The sequence below is a fragment of the Oncorhynchus tshawytscha genome, linkage group LG27, assembly GCF_018296145.1.
Source record: "Oncorhynchus tshawytscha isolate Ot180627B linkage group LG27, Otsh_v2.0, whole genome shotgun sequence".
Lineage (NCBI taxonomy): Eukaryota > Metazoa > Chordata > Actinopteri > Salmoniformes > Salmonidae > Oncorhynchus > Oncorhynchus tshawytscha.
Window position 1 is genome coordinate 707685 of NC_056455.1, and position 20843 is coordinate 728527.

The 20843-nt window shown below is 43.2% G+C and overlaps 1 pseudogene; it reads right to left on the bottom strand.

Moving 5' to 3' along the window:
* The window catches only part of LOC112261354, a 153894-nt pseudogene that overhangs the window by 83746 nt on the left and 49305 nt on the right, over positions 1-20843 (bottom strand).

Sequence of the window (20843 nt, forward strand, 5' to 3'; positions counted from 1 at the left end):
ATTACTTCATGCCACTGACACAAAGCAGCACTCTAACAGAACACACCAGCTGCTCTACTCTATGTCTTATTCTATTCATTCTCCTCATCATTTTTAAAGGCCTTCGCGGGTCATGAATAATCAGCCTGACATGGAGGTGGACAGAGAGACTATATTGATCGGCCCACTGAGTGCATTAACCACAACACTAGCAATATCCCAGGGGAGCCTGCCTCCTGCGCAGTCAAACCTGGGCAACATGATTAGTTGTGTGTTTTCCTCTGTCTGTCGATGAGGAAAAGAATTACAGCAATCGGTCAACATGCAGTTATCACAGACAAGGGGACATGTGATGAATCTCCAGTAGACAGTGGTGGCCTTATCAGAGGCTTTTTAATTCAAAGCTGGGCCATTCAGTTAGACAGGCTTCCTCTCTGAACCAGGGGGTACCGAAGCCTCACCACAACAAGCCGGCTCTACTCTTCTACCACCGCCACATAACAGATGTTGGGCCAATTACTCACTCACAGACATATAAATATTAGATCTATGCAAAACCATGGAGAAAGGAAAGTGGGAAGAAGAAAGGGAGAGAGAGACACTTAGAGAGAATGAATAAGAGAGAATGAACAAAAGAGCGAAAGAGGTAGCTAGTTAAATGTTTTTCTAGACAGTTTAATGAGATGTCAGCTCAGGAGATTGGCTCGTTTCCAAGACTCCTTCAGCAGAAACCAGGAGTATTTGTTATGTGTCAGCTACTATCACATTCCCCTCTATACTCTGCTTTAGAAAACATGAAGCAGATAAATTAACCTCCCTAATGCCGGCCAAACGACGTTTTCACAGATTTACGAGCTGTTCTGGAGTAGGGAACTGGATCTCAGCCCAGTGTGTGTGTGTGTGATATGTCTATAACTGTGTCAAGGTGTGTGCATCCCCTACCTGTACCAGTGCTTCCTTTATGGCCCCCCAGTTGGGGATCCTCCAGGCACATTCCAGTACCAGGTGGGGTTGATGTTGCCTTTTGACTGGCTGATCTCAGTCAGAGGCTCCCACTGGTTCAAATTTTCAGAACACCTGCAGAGACATTGAGGAAAGTTTTTCAAAAGATGTAGTTACACTGAATTTAACTTTCTACACGAGTTACAGGGTAAATCCAGTTATTAAAAAGCAATTACATAGTTATGGCACAGTAACAGTACATACCCCAACCAGCAGCCATGGATGACAGGCAACCTTTATGGAGGAGGTCAGAGACCTGGCTGTGTGGTGCCATGATAACAACCTCTCCCTCAATGTGATTAAGACAAAGGAGATGATTGTGGACTACAGGAAAAGAAGGACCGAGCACCATCTCATCGACGGGGCTGCAGTGGAGCAGGTTGAGAGCTTCAAGTTCTTTGGTGCCCACATCACCAACAAACTATCATGGTCCAAACACACCAAGACAGTCGTGAAGAAGGCATGACAAAGCCTATTCCACCTTAGGAGACTGAAACCTGCACCATCGAGAGCATCCTGGCTGGTATGGCAACTGCTCAGCCTCCAACCGCAAGGCATTACAGAGGGTAGTGCGTACGGCCAGTACATCACTAGGGCCAAGCTTCCTGCCATCCAGGACGTCTATACCAGGCAGTGTCAGAGGAAAGCTCTAAGAATTGTCAAAGTCTCCAGCCACCCTAGTCATAGACTATTCTCTCTGCTACCGCACAGCAAGCGGAGCCGGAGCACCAAATCTAGGTCAAAAAGGCTTCTTAACAGCTTCTACCCCCAAGCCATAAGACCCAAGCCATTGTCCCCCTCCCCCCCACTTTACCCTGCTGCTACTCTCTGTTAACTATCTATTCATAGTCACTTTAACTCTACCTGCATGTACATATTACCTCAATTTCCGTCGACTAACCTGTGCACCCACAAATTGATTCTGTCCCGGTACCCGGTGTATTTAGCCTCGCTACTGTTATTTTACTACTGCTGTTTTTAATTATTTTTATTCTTATTTTTTTATAATCTATTTTTTACTTAACATTTATTTTTCTTAAAACTGCATTGTTGGTTAAGGGCTTTTAAGTAAGCATTTCACTGTTGTATTGGGCGCATGTGACAAATAACATTTGATTTGATTAGATTTTTATGTACTCATCTAATAGAACTGAACGTGAACAAGATGTTGTCTGAAAACCTGTACCTGTTGTGGTGGAGTGATGCTCTGCTGTTCGGGCTTGGGCTTGCTGTGCAGGCTGAGGCCCTTCTCAAAGGCCTGCTGTTCCAACATCAGTGTGGAGCGCAGCCACAGTTTGTTAGTCTTCCCCAGGTACTTCAACACACAGGGGCTGATGGGAATAGGAGGCACACACTGGGACATGGCCTCCACAAAGCAGTTGAGGGCACTGGGCGGGCAGTCCCTCTGAGCCTGGTGGCTCCCACTGCACGGGTACGGACTCATCTCACCTGACAGGACATGGGAGGAGAGGGGGAATGACAGGGAGGAAAGGGAGGAGGAGAAAGATGAAAAGAGGGGAAGAAGAGTCTAGGGTTAGTAAGGCTAGGTACAACTTCCGGTGAAACTGGAGGGCGCGCAATTCAAAGAAATAATCCTAAAAATTATGGATATTAAACATTTAGGTACATACAAGTGTATTATATCGGTTGAAAGCTTAAATTCTTTTTAACCTAACTTCACTGTCCGATGTACAGTAGGCTTTACAGCGAAATAATGCCATGCGATTGTTTGAGGACAGCACCCCACTTCAAAATATTTTTCCACCGGCACAGGAATCATAAATTCACAAATAGCGATTAAATATTCTCTAACATTTAGAAAATCTTCCTCTGATTTGTCATCCAAAGGGTCCCAGCTATAACATGTCGTTTTGTTAGATAAAATCCTTCATCCCAAAAAGTCTGTTTAGTTGATGCCATCGATTTGAGTAATCCACTCGTTCAACATGCCAAGAAAGGAATCCGAAAATCTACTCCTAAACTTTGTTTCAACAAGTCAAAATACATTTCTATTCAAACCTCAGATACCCTAAAATGTAATCAAACTATAATATTTCATACGGAAAGAAGTATGTTCAATAGGAAAGCGATATTAGCAGTTGTGCATTGTTTTCATGGCGTGTGCACACAAATTTCCAGGCAGATGTCCTTGTACTAAAACTCATATTTCTTACTTGTTTTGGAAGAAACAAGCCTGAAACCTTGAACAAAGACTACTGACACCCAGAGTGGAAGCCATAGTAATTGCATACTGGGAGCTTGATTTAATTATTTCACTATACGTTCCATTGTAAGAGCACGGGTTCTCAAAAAAGAACAATTCCGGTTGGTTTTTCTTTGGATTTTCTCCTAACATATCTATTGTGTTATATTCTCCTACATTATTTTAACATTTCTACAACGTACAAAGTGTCTTCTTTCCAATGGTACCACTTATATGCATATCCTGGCATCAGGGCCTGAGCAACAGGCAGTTTACTTTGGACACGTCAGTCAGGCGGAAATTGAGAAAAAGGACCCTAGCCTGAAGAAGTTTTAAGAAGACAGACAGAGAAGAGTGTTTCTAAGGCCAAAAGCATGCAATATAATGTATAAAACAAAGCTAAAGCTGATTGGAAGCCACCATTAACTACCACAGCTTCATCTCAGAGACAGCCTCAGCTACAATAACCACATTAAGATATTTATAACCAGATAATCAGCGAAAATATGGAACCTATTTCTGTCTTGACCCCTGTGTGTCTCTGAGCGACAAACATCATCATTAAGACGTCTAGTTCTATTCCCAATGTGTTCCAGAGTTAAAAACTCAATCACTTCATATCAGGACCTTTAAATGGGCCTCTTAATACTGGAGCCATCTGGTTTGTTCAACTCATTACGTTTTTATCTTCGTCCATATTTTGCATAAATGAATGGTTCCTCATTAAGAAGAAATTACATGTTTTAAAGCAGAATTGCGACAGCCAAGGTCAGGCTGACTGCCTTCTAAACTAATGTCACTGAGGTGTGTGTGTGTGTGTGTGTTCTGGTCAGACCAGAACCTGTGACCTGTCACAGACAATGCCATTAGTTCCTTGGACCTCTATCATGGCGTTACAACCAGGGTTTTGACTTTAACCTTACACACTAAATTATAAATAGCTAATCTCAATAAATAGCTCATCTCAATAAATAGCTCATCTCAATAAATAGCTCATCTCAAAGTTGCAGATAAAAACAACATAAATAGCCACTGTTATATAATTACAATTATAACAGTTATTCTATTTCTAGGGATCTGACATCATTCCTTCCATCTAAACGTTCTGGAACGTTGCTCCCTTCTGAACACGCCCCCCATCCCCTACCTGTACCAGTGAGCACACTGTTTTACAGTTCATCGTAGCCTGGCCATTCGGTGCCAACCCTTTAACCTGGTTGACCTGGAAGTACAATACCTGTTGCCGCTTACTGACCTGGCAGTACTTACATGTTGCTGTCGGTCAGACAGGATCTTCCAGAGGTGAGGGAACAGCTGTACCCAGGTCTTCTCGGCCAGGGGGGTGGAGATATGACACAGCTGAACCAGGGTGTTGTCATGACTGTCCTGATCAGGTCAGGTTACAGGAGACCACAACCCTACAGATTATCTCTCAACCCCAACAGAGGAGGAGAGATCTAGGGGTCTGAAGATGTGGGGGTTTTATGACCCCTCACGCCCCTGGTAAATCTTAGGCCACAGACAAATTCATTTTGACCTGTTACTATGGAGAACCAGCCTCAGAACATTAAACATGAAATAAAGGGACTTTGGAGCAATGGTTTCCTGCTCTGATTGAGAACCATACTAGGCCGAAACATAGAAATCTCAAAATCATAGAAAAACAAACATAGACTGCCCAACCCAACTCACGCCCTGACCATACTAAATAATGACAAAACAAAGGAAATAAAGGTCAGAACGTGACACCTTGCCTCTTAACTAGGTACGCCCAGAGAATTGCCCTAAAGGCGGTTACGCCCACTTCTGACACAAGGGTATAAAACCTGTGAGTAAAGTGACCCAAGCTGCAGCCGAGGTCTAAAAAGTCAACGAACCCAAAACGGAACACATTTTTCTACCCATGCTACTGATGAGTAGCTGTGTCTAAGTGGGTGAATTCAAGCCGGACCAACTAACCTCCACTTTCCATCGAATCGTGGTATCTACACTGTTTCATTCCTACGCTGGGAGCTCTGAGCTACAGAGATGTCTGTCCTCAGAAGAGCCCTTCCAGGTCAAGGGCGATGGAACAGAGTCCTAAGCCAAAAGCACACTGACATCGTGAGGATGACCAGAGAGGTGCGCCGGAGATGTGCATCAGTGTGCAGCCTGAACGGTCCACGCGGAGAATCCACAGAGACCTTCCCCAAGTAACTACATCATTATATTCTCACCCATAAGAGCAGCAGTGTGGGGCAAGGCTAGGGTTAGAATAAGCATAGCTGACAAATGCACCCAAATGTATATTTCTCTCGTGTGCTTTCTCTTTTTCTCTCTCTTTTAAATTCCCATTTTGGGTAACACACACGCGTGTGTTGGCCCGTTATACTAAACACAAATGTGTTTTTATGTATGTGTATCTTTTATCATCATTCTAGCTTTCTAGTAAATAAATACTCAACAAAGATTGGTGTGGTACGAACTCATTGGTGAGACCCGGGTCCGTGCAGATTCCCGGATTATGCGACATTCAGAACGAGATTATAGAGGTAACTGATTAATTAGCGGCTGTTGTAAAATCGATTTTCTGATATTCTTTAATTTGGGAAATAGAAACTCAATAAAAACGTATTTTCCCATGGTGCCCCAGGTTAATGAGTTAATAATTGCTTGATTCAGTTAATCACGCAATTAGAAACTTTTAATCATTCGATGAGCAACAGTCGTCACATTAACTAATACAACGTCACGACAGCGTTCAGCAATGCCCCAGTCTGACGCACGCACGCATACACACACACACACACACACACACAACTAGTCAAAAGGTCCAATGCAGCAGTTTTTATCTCAATGTTAAATCATTTCTGGGTAACAATTAAGTACCTTACTGTGATTGTTTTCAATTTAAATGTTAAAAAAGATACACAGATTACTTCTTAGCAAAGAGCCATTTCTCAAGCAATAATTTTGCTAGGACCGTCTGGGAGGGGTCTGAGTGTGGAGGGGCTATTATAATAGCAAGGTTTGGAACTCTTTCTTATTGGTCTATTAACTAATTTACCGCTTGGTGATATCAACATGCAGGCCAAAACTCCATCCCACCAAACCAGGCTGAGATTTCAGACAGTCTTTTCAAACAGCTCTTACACTAAAATGGCATTATCCACAATTATCCAACCTCAGTGTGGAAACAACTGCCAAAATAATGGAAACACCAACATAGTGTCTTAATAGGGTGTTGGGTCACCACGAGCGACAATAGCTTCAATGCACCTTGTGCATAAATTCTACACGTGTCTGGAACTCTATTGGAAGGATGTGACACCATTCTTCCACAATAAATGTTTTGTTGATGGTGGTGGAAAATGCTGTCTCTAGTGCTGCTTCAGAATCTCCCATAAGTGTTCAGTTGGATTGATATCTGGTGACAGAGAGCCATGATATATGATTTACATCCTTTTCATGCTCATCTAACCATTCAGGGACCACTCGTGCCATGTGGATGTGGGCATAGCCATGGTAGCCAAAAAACTGGCCTGCCCAATTAACATCCTATCATGACCCGAAGCATGATGGGATGTTAATTGCTTAATTATCCCAGGAACCACACCTGTGTGGAAGCAATTGATTGAAATATACTTTGTATCCCTCACACTGCAAAGAACTGAAATCTAAGCAAGCCTAAATATTTTATATATAAAAAAATTAAAAATTAAAAAAATTAAAATTAAATATATATATATATATATATATATACACTATTCTTACCAAGCTAAATTATCTAACATCATTGGCAAGAAAAAACAAGAACTAAAAAAACACACATTTTAAGTGAATTATCACTCAATATAAGATATTTAGGCTTGCTTAGAATTTCCTTCTTTCCAAGCGTTTCCCTTATTTGACCAGTTAGCTGTATATAAAACACAGGAAAATCGTGTTTAGGACTGCACTGAGCCATTAATTTCTAAAATTGATTGGGAGGGTTGCAGAGGAGAAGAATATGATTTTAACCAACAGGACGAGGGTCGGTGTCATAACTTACCTTGACTTCTCTAAGGGAATCGTGGAACTTGTCTTGGCGGTTGGAGAGCATGGGCAGCTGGTTGCCTGAGTCTTTCTCCGCCTGCTCCTTGGTGTTGGGGATGGCTGTCTGGTCCCCTGAGGCTAGGTCTATATCGATCTCCACATCCTGGAGAACAGGGAGGAGGAGAGAAAAGACGAAGGATGGGAGAGGGTCGGTGATTTATTGTCATAATGCAAAAGCACTTAGTCTTTCCCCTCGGAGAGATGCACATCATGATGAGATGGGAGAGGAAAACTAAATATATTGACTGTCATATAAATACTGCTATGAATACAGCATTACATTTGTGTGGAAAACAGTTGGCTTGAGCAGGAAATACAAGTTAACAAAGAGGGAGCAATTGATGTTATTCCTCTCTAAGAAAAAACACATGGGATAGTGTGTCAGTCAACATTCATCTTAGTGTGTGTGTGTGTCCATGTGAACCTTTGACTTCTGTTTGCGTGGCATCCTCACCTCCTCCTTGGTCTCGCTGTTCTCCCTCTCTCTGGGCTCCTGCTTGATGTTGCCATGGCGAAGGCAGCTCGGTTGTGGCTGTCGGCCAGATTGATGACATTGGTAATGGAGGGCAGCATAGAACCCTGGCAGCTGGTCCCAATGATGCTGTTACGCTCACACACTGCCTGCAGCTGTGAGTGAGTGAGTGAGTGAGTGAGTGAGTGAGTGAGTGAGTGAGTGAGTGAGTGAGTGAGTGAGTGAGTGAGTGAGTGAGTGAGTGAGTGAGTGAGTGAGTGAGTGAGTGAGTGAGTGAGTGAGTGAGTGAGTGAGTGAGTGAGAGATTAACAGTTTCTTGGTGGCTAAAGAATTATGGAGACACTTCAAGAGAATCAGAACAGACAAGCTAAATCACATACCACAGTATGAAGTAGGTTTGTGTGCTAAAACAGTACAAACTGTTCAGGTTCAAAGCTGAAGTCAGCAACCTGTTTACAAAAGGCTTAGTTGTAACTGGAATATTCAACAAATCTCCAACTGACTTCATGATTCCACCCCTGTCCCAGTCTGTCTCCTTACCTTGATGTATTGCTTGATCCAGAAGTGGCTGCTCAATGCCTCTCAGTTCTGAAAGCAGCAGACGTAGAGAAGCCTCTCGTAGATACGTCTCTTCATGTACAGGTCAAACCCCTCACAGAATTTAGCCCTGATCAGAGGCTGGGCGCATCACAGACCAGACAGGAAGGCCAGCTCCAACTTTGACATGATGTCACTTCTTGAGAGACTCTCGTCCCTGATTGGACAAAGAGGGTTGAAATGTATTTGTGTTACCATTTGTTATATTGAATGAAAAATGGTTAACAACTGGAACTTGATTCTCTTACACAGTATTTCATGATAATGCATTTGGGAGCCAGCTCCTTCATAAGAATGAAGATACAGAGTAGCTAAAAGCATCATGGCATCATCATCAATTAAATAGAGGACAAGAGGTGATGAAGGTCATTGATGTGAAACAGAATGCAGTTACATCTAAATGTTTAAAAAAGGAACATCTTATCTTTAATGATGGGGATACTCCTGGTGGAATAGTAAACCGGTTAACAGCCTACATTAGATGCTGTGTAATAACCTTGACAATCATTTCTAGATCATTCCACAACCCTGGTGAATGGGCCTCAAGAGTACTATTTAAAAGAACAGAGAGGAACAGAAACATCTCTCAGCAGTGAGTGTATTATATTAAAGCTACTAAATCATCACTTATTCAGAGACATGGTTGTGGAGCAGCTGCTCTGTCATTCTGTCATCTTTATGTGATGTGGACAGTGATGTGTCAATCATGGTTTTACTGCTTGTTTAAAGTCATGTGACTTACAGAGCAGATGTCTGTGAACAGGCAGACTGGGTATTTTATTTTACCTTTATGGTATGGGGATGGGGTAAGTTTTGAGGACTGAAGGAGAGGGACAGGGGAGTGGTGTATGTGTGTTTAAAGGGCCATACGGGATGAAAAGCAGTGGGCTGAGGAGTCAGTCGCCTTTCGCTTGACTGCCTTGTCACCCCTCTGCCACCCTCCCTCACCCCCATCTCTCCCTCAAACCATAAGTCCTGTCACTGGAAGACCCCCAAACTCAACCCCCATAATTCTCTCTACCCAATACCCACCACTCTCTTTCTCCCCCTCCCTCTCGATAGATGAATGGTGTAGCAGTGACCTGGCATACTCCACCCCCCCTTCTTTCTCTCAACCCACATCTCCTCCTTTCCCTCTCCCTCGATGGATGAAGAAGCGTAATGGCGCCCAGCATACTTGCCGTGCATACTCGTCCAGGTGATTAATGGGGATAATTACCTATGGATGTAATTAACGAGGGCCAGGAACTGGGCGTTTAACTCAAGGTCATAAGGGAAACGTTTCTCAATATAGGTCATCATCTTCTCCAGCAGAATGGACTTCTCACAAAGATTGGGCATCTGTGGGAGAGAGGGAATGAGCGAGATGTAGGAGAGGAGAGAGGGAGAGAGAGCAGATTGATTCAGTTAATTTATCTTTAGAGCATCTGGAGGGGGGAGTGTGAAGCACCTTTGGTCCTGCCCCCTCATTCTGTCTCTCTGCTGGACTCTACTCTGAATAAATGCCTAAACAGAGCAAAGACAGCTGTGTAGGTTTGTGCTTCCTGGTTTCCAGGTTGCTTTGCTGGCTAGTTGTTCTTCCACAGATCATTAGCAGAGTAAGTCCTGGGTTGTTCTTCACCCACTCCTCCAAGATCTTGACGATGGTGCGGAGGATCTTGGCGTCGGGTGACTTCTCGATGAGCAACGTGAGGATGACCTGGATGAAGTTCTTCCTCATCTCCATGGACATGACGGACAAATGACTATTCACCAGGTCCAACATTAGGTCCACACTCCAGTCCAGTTGGTGGTGGTAATGCACCTTAAAGTTGGTTGCCAACTGACATAAAAAGTCCAAAGAAGAAGAAGCCTGAAGGATGAGAGATTACTAGAAACAAACTCGGTTTACCCTTTTATATTTGGTTTAATTGTCGGAGTAGAGGACCCTGTGCATTTCAGGTAAAGTAACAACCCAATGTTTACATCCCAGGACAGATTACCGTAGCTAACAACAGCAAGCTAGCTAGCTAAATTGCCATAAATGTTTAATGCTTTTCGACCTGTCCCCAAATTAATAAAGTTGGTTCAGAGTTCGTTTTGATATTTCAACCTGCGTGTCCTGACTGCATCTGGTATGGATGGACAAAATCAACACGTGTGTGCCCGTTCTAGAAAGCATGTAAGGCAAGCCTAGGTTTTTTAAATACGTTTTAATAGGGGAGGGAGAAATATTTGCTTGTGTCCGACATACGCTGGCGGCTTTGATTGACGGGTGCCTTTACAGCGGTGTGAGTTAGCTGATTCTCTCTATAGGCCTATATGTCCATTCAGAAAGTTTCCTAAAGTAACCTGTCTGGACTCCATCTCTTTAATAAGAAACAAATGCTCCTGTCAAGATTTAATCTTATGAAAGGCCTATTGTCAGTAGTGTAGGCTACATTCTTTCTGTCATTACGGCGTATTCTCTTTGAAGAACAAATGCCAATACCATCGAGTGACCGCAACAGCAGGGTTTGTAACATCATGCAAATATTTTGGGAAAAGTGGCAGAAAATCCATCGGACTTTGTTTGAATGTTTTTCCTGTCAAAATTGGATCTTTATTCAGTGTTTTTATATGCAGAAAAGCCAACAGACAAGCACAAGGTAGGCATATCTATATTTTGACTCTGTTCATGTTGTGTCAATACAAAAATGCGACAGATCCTCTCCAACTGGCATTTCTTAATATGTTGATTCATAAAATAAATTATAATAACGAAATGCGATGATAATACCGAATTGTAATAGCTTATTTCAAATAGGTTTTATTAAGACACATATACATGTAAACAAATGTACAAACATAATAACTGACCTCCCCTGAACAGTTACGTCGGTGAGTGTTTACATTGGACGGGTCAATTACCGTAACCTCCAATTCCAAGTCCGTCACAGCCCTATTCATTTGATATTTTTCCTACAGATCTACACAACCTACTCCACATTCCCGAAGTGAAAGAAAGCTATAGAACCTTTTCCAAATAAAAATTAAATAACTACATAACTGAAATATCCTAATTGGATACGTCTCAACCCAGTTAATATTTGGTTGAAGCACCTTTGGAAACCATCACAGCTGTGAGTCATTTTCATAAAGATTTGACCAACTTTACTCTTAGGGCAACATATCTGTTGTTTTTGTCCAAATTGGTCAGGATCAGTAAATTTGGTTGGGGATCATTGATGGACAGCAATATTCAAATGTTGTCTCAGACTGAGGTGGGTTTTACTGTAACTTTTTACCTGTGTTTTTCTCCCAACAAACTCCCCATAACAAGATGCTGCCACCTCAAAAAATCTGGATATACAGTATGTTGCCCGAAGAGTTGCGCAAATTTGGTAGAATCTCATTCAAGGGTTTGTCTTTATTTTTTCTATTATCTACATTGTAGAATAATAGTGACAACATCAAAGCTATGAAATAACACATATAGAATCATGTAGTAACCAAAATATGTTAAACAAATTACGATATATTTTAGATTTTAGATTCTTCACAGTAGCCACCCTTTGACTTGATGACAGCTTTACACACTTTTGGCATTCCCTCAATCAGCCTAATGAGGTAGTCACCTGGAATGCTTCTCCAACCGTCTTGAAGGAGTTCCCACATTTGCTAAGCACTTGTTGGCTGCATTTCTTTCACTCTGTGGTCCAATTCATCCCAAACCATCTCAATTGGGTTAAGGTCAGGTGATTGTGGAGGCCAGGTCATCTGCTGCAGCACTCCATCACTCTCCTTTTTGGTTAAATATCCCTTACACAGCCTGGAGGTGTGTTTTGAGTCATTTTCCTGTTGACAAACAAATGACAGTCCCACTAAGCGCAAACCAGATGGGATGGCATATTACTGCAGAGCGCTGTGGTAGCTAGGCTGGTTAAGTGTGCCTTAGCTAGCAACAATTCTGAATAAATCACTGACAGTGTCACCAGCAAAGCACCCACACACTATCACACCTCCTCCATGCGTCACGGTGGGAACCACACATGCAGAGAACATCCATTCACCTACTCTGCATCTCACAAACACATGGCGGGTAGAACCAAATATCTCAAATTTGGACTCATCAGACCAAAGGACAGATTTCCACCGGTCTAATGTCCATTGCTCGTGATTCTTGGCCTAAGCAAGTCTCTTCTTGTCACGCCCTGACCTTAGAGAGCCTTTTTATTCTCTATTTGGTTAGGTCAGGGTGTGACTTGGGTGGGAAAATCTATGTTTCTATTTCTTTGTTGGCCTAGTATGGTTCCCAATCAGAGGCAGCTGTTTATCATTGTCTCTGATTGGGGATCATACTTAGGCAGCCCGCTCATTTCAACGAATGTGACACTTCTTATTATTAATGTCCTTTAGTAGTGATTTCTTTGATTTCTCTACCACGAAGGCCTGAATCACGTAGTCTCCTCTGAACAGTTGATGTTGAGATGTCTGTTACTTGGACTCTGTGAAGCATTTATTTGGGCTGCAATCTGAAGTGCAGTTAATTGCTGGTAACGCTAATGAACTTATCCTCTGCAGCAGAGGTAACTCTGGGTCTTCTTTTCCTGTGGCGGTCCTCATGAGAGCCAGTTTCATTTTTGTGTCTGCACTTGAAGAAATGTTGAAAGTTCTTGACATTTTCTGCATTGACTGACCTTCATGTCTTTAAATAATGATGGACTGTCGTTTCTCTTTGCTTAATGTGGACTTGGTCTTATACCAAATAGGGCTGTCTTCTGTATATCAACCCTACCTTGCCAAAACACAACTGATTGGCTCAAACGCATTTATAAGGAAAGAAATTCCACAAAATAACTTTTAACAAGGCACACCTGTTAACTGAAATGAATTCCAGGTGACTACCTCATGAAGCTGGTTGAGAGAATGCCAAATGTGTGCAAAGGTGTCATCAAGGCAAGGGGTGGCTACTTTAAAGAATCTCAAATATAAAATATAGTTTGATTTGTTGAACACTTTTTTGGTTACTACATGATTCCATGTGTTATTTCATAGTTTTGATGTCTTCACTATTATTCTACATTGTAGAAAATAGTAAAAACAAAGAATACCCTGGAATGAGTAGGTGTGTCCAAACTTTTGACTGGTACTGTACATATATATATATTTTTAAATCGTTCAAAAGCCAGCTGTTACCGGCTAACAGGAACCCTGGCACATGCACACGAACACATGCTGGTAAAACAAGGGAAAACAGTCAGTCTGTTTGTAAGGAGAAGTTATACTACAAGGTCATTTTTGGGGGAAATCTAACCGAATAACTGAGTCAAGAAAATGAAAAAAAGAACGTATCTCTCTACAACGCTCTTGGGAGGGTAGACAAATTGTCAAATGTCACCCTCGGCAAGACACATTCATCATTTCAGTGGTGTGTGTGTGTGTGTAACAGAACCCCTCGTGGAGAGGAAAAGGTATGAAGGCAGTTATTGACCACTGTTGCCATTACAGGAAACGGTATGAAATAGTGTTCATGTAAGAGTGTTCTCCAACAGCCATTTGTCACTTCATGTCCCACTTACTGAAATAAATAATGCCACCTGTGTAAATTGAGACTTTATTCTCTTCTATCAAAAATAAGCTTTTCAGAAAAAACTTCTGACATTGGTACAAAACTGATAACAGAAGAAGTAGTGAAAGACAAAAATCTGTCTTTCCCGCTACAGACTGAATTCTGTGCTGCACCCTTCATGTAACCACACCAACTGTTAACCCACCCAGCATAGACCACTGCTTTAGATATAAACGACACACCTACTCATCTTATTGCTGGATAGAGATAGTGTGGTAGTGTGCATGCATGAGTGTGCCTGAGAGAGACATAGAGAAAGAGCATGAGTGACTGAGTGCAAGGCAGAAAGAGAGAGACCCACAGAGAAAGTAAGAGAGAGAGAGAGTGTTGGTACTGGTAGGTGTCTTACCAAACAGCTGTGTTGGGTTAGCACTGCTAGTGGCCTTCTCATAGTTGGTGAGTCCCTCGTAGATTACCTTACCCACCACTGCATACAGACACTCCAACTCCTCATACCTAGACGACACAGTTGACGTGCCTGGGAGACGAACAGGAAAAGCCAACATATTTGATTATAGTAGAATAAAGCTCTCTATTTAGTAGGGAGAAGGAGAATGGGAGAGCTAGGGAGGAGAGAAGAAAGAGATATAAAGATTATTTGGACTCGGAGCAGACCCTTTGGACTAATATGTATTAATGAAAAAGGTGACTCAGTTGTTAAGGCTCTTGTCGAAGTAAAAAGTATGAATTCCTAGCTGTAGGAGCAGAATAAGGCCTAGTCTCTGGTGTGTTTCAGATAGATGTGTGTGTGTTCTGCCCTCTCCCGCTGTCCCTTTAATCACCGACATGACAGTACAATGAGATGATAAAAGACAATGTGATTTACAGCTCTGTTCATTACTCTGGATAAGACTGCTAGCCATGTACAGTTCATTCTCAAGAGGAAGAGGACACATCTCTGAGGTAAGGTTGGGCTTTGGTTTGAGGGGGGCTGCAGCGATCCACGGAGAGAAAAACAATCATTGTCAGACATTTGGGGAAGCACTCAGATAAGCTTGTCTTAGGAAGCTCATGAATAGGGAGGAGTGGAGGAGGAGATGGAGGGATGGGTGGAGGAGGGGAAGTCCGGATGGACTTACTTTAGTTATCTCTACTACACTGATTGAGGCTGCTTCACATCATGACTAAATAATGACAGGGAACTGATGAGGGACAAAGGAAGTAAAATAGCAAGACAGACTGAAACTTAGGCGCTGAGGAAAACAACTGACTGAAGGTGAAATCCCAGGAGGGAACTTTGCAAGAACCCCACTACAATAACTGCCTCGTTGAACTGCCTCGTCATGGTTGATGTAAGTGGATGTGAGTATTTCAAATCATTTATAAAGCCATGATGAGGCTTTATCACGCAACATACACCATCAGAGCACGCAACAGAATACTGTACTGTCTACACTCAGTTTGTTGTTTATATTAAATATTTTTCATTAAATCGATTTAATTCAGAAGTAAAGTTTTGTTTCTAAGGATTCCACAACGCAGTTAGCCTTTACGTCTGGGACTGCAAGTTTGTGTTCCATTTTTTGTGTGGATTCTGCGAGTGCTAGCTGGTTGTACTACAGACACCTGTCGTCATAGTGGGAAAGACTCATAGTTATCTTTTCGTAAAACAACTGCTTGCAGTAAGGAGCCAACCTGGATACTAAGGAGATCCTGAGGGAAATCGCTGAGTACCAACAGCTTTACGCTATGGAGGAACAACATACTCCATCATGGAAAGATCTGACCACCTCACAAAATAACTTTAACCCGACAAAAAAATAAAAACAGATTCATCTACAGACACGGACTGTTTTCTTAACTTTGAATTAGAGGCTAGTGCTCTGGCTGGAATCCATGAAACACTGGAAACATTGTGTGAAGAGCCCTGTGGACCCTGTTCAAATGTAGTGTGCTATAAAGGGAATAGGGTGTCATTTGAGACACACATTATGAGTGTGGAGGTTGAAGTGAAATTTCCAAACAGACCTCATCTGCCTAGTGCTATTGCACAGCACACGCCTTCTCCCTATACTACCTTGTTTCCAGGAAAATGCTTCAGTCAATTATTGAATATGTCAGTGGAGGCACACACACACACACACACAGGGGGGGGCTGGCGCTGCACCGCTGAAATTAAAAGACTGCAGTCCAGCAGGGAACACTCACGGTGAGGAATTTTAATTTCCATTTTGGGGCTTTTAATATTATGTTCTTTTACCATGTCGGTGTTTGTGTGGGTGAAAACATTTGAGAGGATGCTGTGTTCCCATACGTCCGTGTGTGTGTGAGAGAGAGGGAAGAGTGGGTTGGTTGGTTACCTTGGCATTGAGCTCGTCGTTGAAATGTGGGTCATTGGAAGAAGAGGCTTAGAGCGATGCTGTAGTTCTTCGGGATCTCCTTCTCCATGTGGTCCTTTAGGAAGGTCATGTTGCACAGGAAACAACCTGTAAACACCCTCAGCAGCTGGAACAGCAGCTGGAACAGCAGCTCGATCTCATTGAAGTTGAGTAAACAGTGAGTAGAACACTGACAGTGTGTGAGCATGCAAGGTATAAAAAAATAAAGATTTACATGAAAGATAAATGACAGTCAATGATGCATCTTGATCTTAGAAGTATTGACCAACTCAGGCAGTTTCATACTGAAGTAGTAGTGCAAACGATGCATATTTACAGCAGTATCAGGGTGTGTGGGTGTTTAGTACATACTTGCAGTGGCTGAGCAGACTGTAGGCCATTAGCTTGGGCTCCTTCCAGTTGATGGCGACCATGTTGTCTGTGCGGTGTTGTTCCTGGAAGACCTAACTGGCTCAACCCTTCTCGTTGTTCACTATGATACTGATGATCTGAGGAAAGAGAGCAGTGGACACACTGGTGTGAGAAGGTGTAGCTGTTGGAAAGGATTGGATAGGTGAAAGCAATATGGCTGAAACTAGCCGGTCAGTGGTAGATTTACATGAAATCTCACGGGGTAAGGGAGGGTGCATTTCTGTGAGTTTGCCTGAGTGAGTGTGTAATAATGTTAATCATAATGAGGTCGGTGCTTATATTTGTCCTATTGTGTGTGTGTGTGTGTCTCTGTGTCTGTGCATCAGCGTGCAGCCATCCTCACCGTGATGGCCTGGAACTGCAGGTCGAGCCTGGCGGTGTTGCTGATGGAGGACCCAGACCTGGCTGTTGCTGCGGTACCAGCAGGGGGGTGAAGCGGCTGGGGTTGGAGGCCAGCATGTCCGTCAGGGGCTTGGCTTCTTTTTGTTTCAGGAAGCTCTGGACCACAACAGATGAAAGGGAATTAGGAGAATGGGAATTATCTCATGCATTTCTTAAACAGATCCATGGAGCAAAGGATCTGAATGAGAATGCCCAGAGCATAATGTTAGCAGTCATAACTGCAATACTATCTGACATCAAAAGGATTCCTCCACACAGTTAAAGCTCTGTAGTGAGACGTAATGTGCCGAAGGCTCTTGGGCAGGATGGTGTTGACATCAGCTCCACAGAGTTAAAGAGACGTAATGTGCCCAAGGCTCTTGGGCAGGATGGTGTTGACATCAGCTCCACAGAGTTAAAGCGCCGCAGTGAGACGTAATGTGCCCGAGGCTCTTGGGCAGGATGGTGTTGACATCAGCTCCACAGAGTTAAAGCGCCGCAGTGAGACGTAATGTGCCCGAGGCTCTTGGGTAGGATGGTGTTGACATCAGCTCCACAGAGTTAAAGCGCCGTAGTGAGACGTAATGTGCCCGAGGCTCTTGGGCAGGATGGTGTTGACATCAGCTCCACAGAGTTAAAGCTCCGTAGTGAGATGTAATGTGCCCGAGGCTCTTGGGCAGGATGGCGTTTGTCTCACCATGAACTTGTAGCTCCACTGTGGGTCATTGAGCGTGGCCTCCATCATGAACAACTCTACAGTCTGAGATGGGGGATTCGTCAGGAACTTGATCAGGGGCTCCCTGAATGGACTGCCAGCCTGGAAGAGGGGAGGGGGGCAAACAGTCAGTTAACCATGTACATGACACATTGATGTGTTGACATTTCAAGCCAAAGCGCATAACAAACACTCTGGACAGGGGGTGATCGGACATCTAAAATTGTAATTAAACAGTAAGAGAGATTGAAAAGAAAGTGAATCCCCCCCCAACAAGACCCAGAGGGCAGCAGATGGAGCTGGATGGCTGTCTGAGAGAGCTGGCTGCTCTACGGACTGACGTGAGAGAACTTAAAGTAGCACACATAGCACTGAAGGACGAGGCCAGAAAGCTGAGGTGTGACACAGAGCAGGAAACACAAGCCAGCAGAACAGCCCAACTCAGACCAGGACCACAACCTCAATACCTCAATGGGACAGACAGCACAGTACCCACCAACCCAGCAGACCCTACCTCTTCCCTCTTGTCAGCTCCCCCGATAGCCCTCCTGACAACATTCAAGAGGATAAACTTTTTCCCAAATACGAAGTGGCTAAACTCTGGTGCCCAAACACTAGGCATGCCCTGGAGCTGTTGTCAGAGGACGGACTAGGGTCCTCCAGCCACACTATAATTCACACAGGCACAAATGACCTGAGGGCCAGCAGAAAAGGGTGGCAACAGCACTCAAGGGAATGATTGAAAAAGCTTCTTTTACTTTCCCCAACAAACAAGTGGTTATTTCCATCCTGCTACCACAAAAATACTTCACTCTGCCACCATACAGCGGGTGATTGCAAGCATTTCGCAAGTCTGTACCTCACAATCTAATGTAAAACAACACTAGACACTATGGAACACAAAGCCTTTACTATCTCATCCTGGAATTTACAAGGTCTGAGGTCATCTGCCTTTGGCCTAAAGAGCAGGAAACTGGACGTCATCAAAGAAATCGGAAAAACAGACATTGTCATTCTACAAGAAACATGGTATAAAGGAGATGGACCCACTCGTTTCCCTCTAGGTTACAGAGAGCTGGTAGTCCCATCCACCAAACTACCAGGTGCGAAACAGGGAAGAGCCTCAGGGGGTATGCTAATTTACTATGGAGCAGACCTAACCCACTATATTAAATTAGTCAAAACAGGAACGTTTTGTATCTGGTTAGAAATTAATAAGGACATTATCTCAACAGAGACAAATGTACAGCTTTTTCATCATAGAGAGAGAGAGATCAACAATTTCCAGGCTCAGCGACATGTACTAGTCTGTGGCGACCTACAGTGCCTTGCGAAAGTATTCGGCCCCCTTGAACTTTGCGACCTTTTGCCACATTTCAGGCTTCAAACATAAAGATATAAAACTGTATTTTTTTGTGAAGAATCAACAACAAGTGGGACACAATCATGAAGTGGAACGACATTTATTGGATATTTCAAACTTTTTTAACAAATCAAAAACTGAAAAATTGGGCGTGCAAAATTATTCAGCCCCTTTACTTTCAGTGCTGCAAACTCTCTCCAGAAGTTCAGTGAGGATCTCTGAATGATCCAATGTTGACCTAAATGACTAATGATGATAAATACAATCCACCTGTGTGTAATCAAGTCTCCGTATAAATGCACCTGCACTGTGATAGTCTCAGAGGTCCGTTAAAAGCGCAGAGAGCATCATGAAGAACAAGGAACACACCAGGCAGGTCCGTGATACTGTTGTGAAGAAGTTTAAAGCTGGATTTGGATACAAAAAGATTTCCCAAGCTTTAAACATCCCAAGGAGCACTGTGCAAGCGATAATATTGAAATGGAAGGAGTATCAGACCACTGCAAATCTACCAAGACCTGGCCGTCCCTCTAAACTTTCAGCTCATACAAGGAGAAGACTGATCAGAGATGCAGCCAAGAGGCCCATGATCACTCTGGATGAACTGCAGAGATCTACAGCTGAGGTGGGAGACTCTGTCCATAGGACAACAATCAGTTGTATATTGCACAAATCTGGCCTTTATGGAAGTGGCAAGAAGAAAGCCATTTCTTAAAGATATCCATAAAAAGTGTCGTTTAAAGTTTGCCACAAGCCACCTGGGAGACACACCAAACATGTGGAAGAAGGTGCTCTGGTCAGATGAAACCAAAATTGAACTTTTTGGCAACAATGCAAAACGTTATGTTTGGCATAAAAGCAACACAGCTCATCACCCTGAACACACCATCCCCACTGTCAAACATGGTGGTGGCAGCATCATGGTTTGGGCCTGCTTTTCTTCAGCAGGGACAGGGAAGATGGTTAAAATTGATGGGAAGATGGATGGAGCCAAATACAGGACCATTCTGGAAGAAAACCTGATGGAGTCTGCAAAGACCTGAGACTGGGACGGAGATTTGTCTTCCAACAAGACAATGATCCAAAACATAAAGCAAAATCTACAATGGAATGGTTCAAAAATAAACATATCCAGGTGTTAGAATGGCCAAGTCAAAGTCCAGACCTGAATCCAATCGAGAATCTGTGGAAAGAACTGAAAACTGCTGTTCACAAATGCTCTCCATCCAACCTCACTGAGCTCGAGCTGTTTTGCAAGGAGGAATGGGAAAAACTTTCAGTCTCTCGATGTGCAAAACTGATAGAGACATACCCCAAGCGACTTACAGCTGTAATCGCAGCAAAAGGTGGCGCTACAAAGTATTAACTTAAGGGGGCTGAATAATTTTGCACGCCTAATTTTTCAGTTTTTGATTTGTTAAAAAAGTTTGAAATATCCAATAAATGTTGTTCCACTTCATGATTGTGTCCCACTTGTTGTTGATTCTTCACAAAAAAATACAGTTTTATATCTTTATGTTTGAAGCCTGAAATGTGGCAAAAGGTCGCAAAGTTCAAGGGGGCCGAATACATTCGCAAGGCACTGTAAATGCCAGAACTGGACAAGAAGCCCTCAGCACACAGGGGGACAAACACCTACATGGAGGTGACAGCATTCCCTCCCCCATATGCCCCCTAGACACAACTACGACAACATAACCACCAAAAACGGGTCACA